At 46.4% G+C, this 6,690-nt stretch overlaps 2 non-coding genes across 2 annotated transcripts; both read right to left on the bottom strand.

The window, feature by feature from the left end:
• Positions 1–767: 767 nt before the first annotated feature.
• Positions 768–874, bottom strand: LOC126008446 (U6 spliceosomal RNA). Its single transcript, XR_007495777.1, has one exon. It is a non-coding gene; the product is annotated as a U6 spliceosomal RNA (small nuclear RNA).
• A 616-nt stretch (positions 875–1,490) lies between these two features.
• LOC126008444 (U6 spliceosomal RNA) lies at positions 1,491–1,597 on the bottom strand. Its single transcript, XR_007495775.1, has one exon. It is a non-coding gene; the product is annotated as a U6 spliceosomal RNA (small nuclear RNA).
• Positions 1,598–6,690: the final 5,093 nt, after the last annotated feature.

Raw genomic sequence — 6,690 nt, 5'->3', positions numbered from 1 at the left:
CCCAAGCCAGTCCTTTTTGTTTGTTCAGATTGCAAAACAATCTGGTCACAATTTACCTGTATTTTATCACCAGCCTGAGTCACAACCCCCAAAAGGGGGCTCCCTACACCCATTTCACAGATGGAAACACTAACTTTCAAGGGAAATGATGTCCAAAATCATCACAGAACCCAGCAAATGGTGAAGTTGTTCAGATGCAGTCTTTCGGTCGCCTCCCTTCAATTTGGATCGCCCCAATATGGTAGCAGAATTTCTATTTTATTGGCTATTACATATAGCTGTATTTTTAAAACTCTGAAATTAAAAATGATCATCTTGTGGCCTGTTATTCTCATACCGCTCACTATTTTTAGTTCAAATAAATTATGTACAATGGCAAAATAACAAAAAGAAAAAAGAAAATCTCTGCCGGACATTTCTCGGTATGACTAATTTCTAAGTATTTCCCACTCATGCGACTATAAATTGATTGTAGCTTATTTTTGCTTCTCTCGAAATCTTCTGAAATAAACATTTTTTTGAGAATATTCCCAAGCAACCCTTGGATCCTTACTTAGTGGTGAAATTTCTGGGACAAAGCAATTAGGCATTTGAAAGTTAGATGAAAATCACACGTCACTTCTCTGCAAAAAAATTTTTTACATGACTTCTCATTTTCATCACCAGATATTGGACCAATTTTCTGGGCATAAAGGAAGGATTTCATCTCTCTCTCTCTCTCTCTCTCTCTCTCTCTCTCTCTCTCTCTCTCTCTCTCTCTCTCTCTTTTAAATATGGAATGCTTCACGAATTTTAGTGTCATCCTTGCACAGGGTCCATGCTAATCTTCTCTGTATAGTTCCAATTTTAGTATATGTGCTGCCGAAGCAAGCACTCATCTCTTTTTTTTATTTTAGTTTAATTTTATTTTATCGTGTGCCACACTTGGTAATGCTCAGGAGTTACTTTTGGCTCTCTGCTTAGGAATCACTCCTGGTGGTACTAACAGCACCCTCTGGGATGCTGTGGATCGAAAATACATATAGCTGTATTTTTAAAACTCTGAAATTAAAAATGATCATCTTGTGGCCTGTTATTCTCATACCGCTCACTATTTTTAGTTCAAATAAATTATGTACAATGGCAAAATAACAAAAAGAAAAAAGAAAATCTCTGCCGGACATTTCTCGGTATGACTAATTTCTAAGTATTTCCCACTCATGCGACTATAAATTGATTGTAGCTTATTTTTGCTTCTCTCGAAATCTTCTGAAATAAACATTTTTTTGAGAATATTCCCAAGCAACCCTTGGATCCTTACTTAGTGGTGAAATTTCTGGGACAAAGCAATTAGGCATTTGAAAGTTAGATGAAAATCACACGTCACTTCTCTGCAAAAAAATTTTTTACATGACTTCTCATTTTCATCACCAGATATTGGACCAATTTTCTGGGCATAAAGGAAGGATTTCATCTCTCTCTCTCTCTCTCTCTCTCTCTCTCTCTCTCTTTTAAATATGGAATGCTTCACGAATTTTAGTGTCATCCTTGCACAGGGTCCATGCTAATCTTCTCTGTATAGTTCCAATTTTAGTATATGTGCTGCCGAAGCAAGCACTCATCTCTTTTTTTTATTTTAGTTTAATTTTATTTTATCGTGTGCCACACTTGGTAATGCTCAGGAGTTACTTTTGGCTCTCTGCTTAGGAATCACTCCTGGTGGTACTAACAGCACCCTCTGGGATGCTGTGGATCGAACCCAAGTCAGCCATGTGCAATGCATATGCCCTCCCGACTATCATATCTCTCTGGCCCCAGGATTTCCTCTAGATAGGTGCTTCTTCAATGAGCCATGAGGCCGAATACATATTTTTTTTATCTTTCCTTTTGCCCTCCTACTGATGCCCTGGTTCTTAGGGTTTTGAAGGGGGTTTGTTTTTGTTTTGTTTTAGGTTTGGGGCCACACCCAGCAGCACACAGGGTTACTCCTGGCTCTGCACTCAGAAATCACTCCTGGCAGGCATATGGGATGCTGGGGATCAAACCTGGGTCCGTCCCAGGTCAGCCGCATGCAAGGCAAATGCCCTACTGCTGTGCTATCACTCCGGCCTTGGGCTTTTGTTTCTCTTTGTTGTTTTTGGTCTTTGTTTCTGGGCCATTCCTGGCCATGCTTAGGGCATACTCCTGGCTCTGCACTCAGGAATCACTCCTGGCAGGCTCAGGGAACCCTATGGGATGCCAAGGATAAAACCCTAGTCATCTGCTTGCAAGGCAAACACCTTCCCCACTGTGCTATCACTTAGGCTCTGTGGGTCCTACGGCTTCCCTATTTTCTCATCTCGTTGGCTTCATGAAAGTTTGACTCGGACACATGGTTACACTGGGTACTCTCTCTTTCTTATTTACCATCTCCTGGCTTGAGCACTGTCCTTCTGTGGGGTTGTCGGTGATGGGCTAGCAAGCCCTCCCCTCCGCCACCCACACCCAGACAGACACACCGGCCCTCCGTAGACTCAGCAAACACCACCCCTGGGCCTGCTACTCAGTGCCACCTCCTTTTTCACGGCCAACTTGAGGATGCGGCTGGCCGGCCTCGCCCGGCATATCCCGCTCCTTTTAAGGAACTATGTATCTTATATGTTCCCTGATCCTTCAACTAAATTTACCAGCTCTTGCTCGCAGCCAAGGCATCAGCTAAATTAAACTCTGGAGTCGCTGCAGTGTATCAGGTGCTCCCTGGTGCTCGGCCGTGGGAGGCCCCGTGCCCCAGCTGTCCTGAGGGCTGGGGGTCAAGCTCCTTGCTGCTCCCACATCTCCTGTTTTGGGCGCGCCCGGTCCTGCCATTGGGCCACTGGATCCTGCTGAGTGACTTCCATCCCGCCAGTATCTGCTCAGTCACATCCTCCACTCCCTCGCATCTGAATGGGGTGGCCTATGTGGGAGAGCCAGTGATGGAGCCTATGGAGGCAGTGGTGGGTCACAGAGAGAGGAAAGCAGAGAGAATGGGTGTGAGGAGGGCAGGAGATGGCTGGGTGCACGCTGATGGCCAGAGGCCTCTGTCAGGAGGCAGCGATGTTGCAGGCATCCAGGGAAGGTTCTTGCGACAGCCACAGGCAAAGGTGATGTGGAAAAAGAAGGTTCTCGGCAGAGAGAAGGGCCCAGACCTGTAGTGTCACTGGCGCTCCCTGGAGCTGGGATGATGTAGGGAGGACAGAGTTTAGTGGCCAGCCCAATGCCCTGTGCAGGAGAGGAAGTGCTGCTCATAATGGCAGTGGAGCTAGTAATGGTGTCTATGTGGAATGGCAGAGGGAGAGGTGGTGCAGGTGGCAGTATGGGTGGTGGTCATGGTATTGTTGTATACGTGAAGGTGGTGGCTTAGGTGTTGAGTGTGGTGGTGTAGACCATGGTAATGATATAGGCTGTGGTGGTATAGACTACGATGGAAGTATAGGCTATGGTATCGGTATAGATTATAATAGTGGCACAGGCTATGGTGATGGTATAGAGTCTATACCACTGTCCGACTGTGGTGGTGGTATAGACTATGGCAATGGCATAGGCTGTGGCGGTGTTATAGACCATGGTAGTATAGACTATGATGGAGATATAGGCTATGGCTATGCTGTAGACTATGGTGGTACTATAGGCTATGGTGAGAGTATAGACTATAGTAGTGGTGGCACAGGCTATGCTCATGAAATAACTGTAGTTGCTATTATAGGTAGAGGTGTAAGTGACAGTATAGGTATAGGTAGTGGTAGTCCTGTAAGTATAAGCAGTGGTTTGGGTGTGGGTACAGGTTATGGTGTGGTGTGGGTAATTCTATAGGTGTATGTGATGGCTGTGGTGGAAGCAGTCATATAGATATAGGTAGTGACATGAATGTTGGTTGTGGTGGTGTTGGATAGGTAGAAGTAGTAGCATGGTGGTAAGGTAGATTTTGGTATTGGTGAGGTGGTTGTGGAATAGGTGTAGATGGTGGTAGAGTGGTGCCGTCGGTGTGGTGTAGATAGTAGCATCAGTGTCGTTGGTGGTAGAGATGGAGGGGGCAGGAAATTTTGAAATTCTTTTTGTTTGTTTTTTTTTTGTTTTGGGGTCACACCTGGCAGCACTCAGGGGTTACTCCTGGCTCTAAAATCGCTCAGAAATCACTCCTGGCAGGCTCAGGGAACCATGTGGGATGCCCGGATTCGAACCACCATCCATCTGCATGCAAGGCCAACGTCCTACCTCCATGCTATCTCTTCAACCCCCCTGTAATTTTTAGTTACACCTGACAGAGAATCTTGCAGATTTAGACCTGGGTGGATGGTACCTCCATTTCCTCCTGGTCCCACACCCTCTCCTAGTGCACTAATCCAGCCCAGAACTGGATCTGCCCACCCAGAGCCACACAGCCATGTGGCTCCATTGTAGGGAGAACTGGATCCCTCATAGCACTTCACCATAGCAAGTTGGGTTTTGTGTGGTGTGGAAGACCCATACCACGGCAACAGAGATGCCAGTCCAGCTGGCAACTAGGGCCTGGATCCAGTTTGCTTAACTTCTCGACACATTGAGGGTGTCATAAAGGGCTCATCCGATGCACATTCTCAGCTTGGGCCTGAGCCTTGATGTGGAAGCTTCCAGAACTTTCCAGAACTAGTCCATGCACCCTGAGTGGAGCAAGCTAAAGAGTTTTGTTTGCTAGCTTGAGGTTCTCAGAGGAAATATGAAAAGGTAGCACCACATAGTTGGAGGGCAGTGAGGGCTGGGTGGCTAGGCTTCACTCTTGGCCCCTCTTCTCACACCCCGCTCTGTGCAAATAAATCCCACTAGTTATCTCACACTCAGAGGGTCCCCAGGGCCGAGTTTCTTCTCCCTGGTTTCATTGTGAAATCCCATTTCCACCATTACCTTCCATCTGCACCCCAAGGTCTGCTCACAGCTACCCATGGGGCAGGAAAGTCTCCCTTCGCTTGACTTTCATTGAACAAATTGAACTAATACCTCGTCATCTGGGGCTAGAGCGATATCATGGGGGGTGGGATGGGAGGGCATTTTCCTTGTAATCAGCTAACCTGGGTTCAATCCCCGACATCCTTCCAGGAGTGATTTCTGTGTATAGAGAAGAGTAATCTCTGGACATCGCTGGGTGTGGCCCCAAAACTAAAACCAAACCAAAAACAAACAAAAAAAACCCACAAAAGTTTCTCATCCCTCAGAGCTCAGAGTTTTATTTTCCCATAAATTTGAGATTAAAATCTTCATCTGCCCACTGGGCAGAGAAAAATGTTGCCTTCGGGGCTCGATCACCAAAACCCTGTTGGTCCCCCATAGTGCACCTCCAATACCCTTCTGTGCTCTCCTAGATCGTGTCATCCAAATAAGTGAGTCCAGATTTGTTGAATCCAAATAAGCCACATGGCTTCTCCATCCAAGTCATCCTTCTCCCCACCTAGACTCTCCTGCAAACCCAGCACACTTTGCAAGGAGGAAAGGAGCTTCCCTCTCCTGCTGCCACTGCCCGTTCTTGCTGCAGGGAGGATATCACGCTTAGAGTAGAGCTCTGAGGAGCTGAAGCAAGAGCTCTTGCTTCATGGCCGGGGCCTTCTAAGTGGAACCAAAGAAGCTGGAAGTCAATGTATCCCCCCAGCCTGAAAAGCCTGTCTGGGTGAAAGAACTTCCTCCCAGCATGAAAGATTCCTTCCAACATTGAGAAATATTCTCCAAGTCAGGCCAACAACAGTGAGGAGAGAGTGGAGTGACAAATGACAAGTGAATGAAGGAGAGAGAGAGAGGGTGGATGAAGTGGGGGGAGAGAGAGGGAGAGAAGAAGAGAGAGAGAGAGAGAGAGAGAGGGGAAGGAGAGAGAAGGAGGGAGATAAAGAGGGAAGAAAGGCAGAGAGAGGGGAAAGAGAGAGAAAGAGAGAGAGAGAGTGTGTTTGAGTGCTAAAGGAAATGAGTTGCTCTGGATTCAATTTTACCCTTCCTGACCATCTTCCAAAACTAAATCCCCAACTTCACACCTCACAGTCACCAAGGAACACTGAGTCTTTCTCAGCTGAGTACGAATTTGCCTGCTCAGGGCCAGCTGGGCAGGCGGCCAGGTGACCCCAGAAAAGAGAGATAACCTAAAGGTCAAGGTGAAGACACAGGCTGCTCCCTGGCTCCACTTTTTACATCAGGCAATAGGAGTCCTCAGGGAATCTAGTGGTCCATGTCTTGTAACCAGGTTCCAGCTTCTGTTTAACAAAAACTCGTTTTCTGGTCTGTTTGTTTTTTTGTTTTTGTTTGTTTGTTTTCAGAAACTATTTGTATCTCATTGACCTTTTGGGTGCCCATTGTGTCTTTCTCAAGGTCTTCATGCCATGGGACACTAGTCGCCAACCAGCAGGCGCTGGATGGAAATCTGGAAGGATATCTAAGTTTTAGCCAAGAGTTCAAAACCTCTCAATGATTCTCCTCTCCTCAAGCTGGATTCTGGATTGGCTATTTTCTCTGTAAAGCTTCAACCACGAGCAAGCGAGCAAGCGGAACCTCTGGCAGAGGCTTTGAAATGCTGTTTGCATGAAACTGTCACCCACAGAGCTGTGAATCATGATGCCTCTATTAAAAAAGAAAAGGTGTAGGTCTTATGGTTGCAATTATGCTTTACTTTTATTTTTTTATGGATTACAGCTGACAAAGCTCATGGCTCTGCACTCAGGGGTCATTCTTGGTGCTTTGGGG

This window comes from Suncus etruscus, chromosome 4, assembly GCF_024139225.1.
Source record: "Suncus etruscus isolate mSunEtr1 chromosome 4, mSunEtr1.pri.cur, whole genome shotgun sequence".
NCBI lineage: Eukaryota > Metazoa > Chordata > Mammalia > Eulipotyphla > Soricidae > Suncus > Suncus etruscus.
This window is presented reverse-complemented; position numbering and strand designations above follow the sequence as displayed.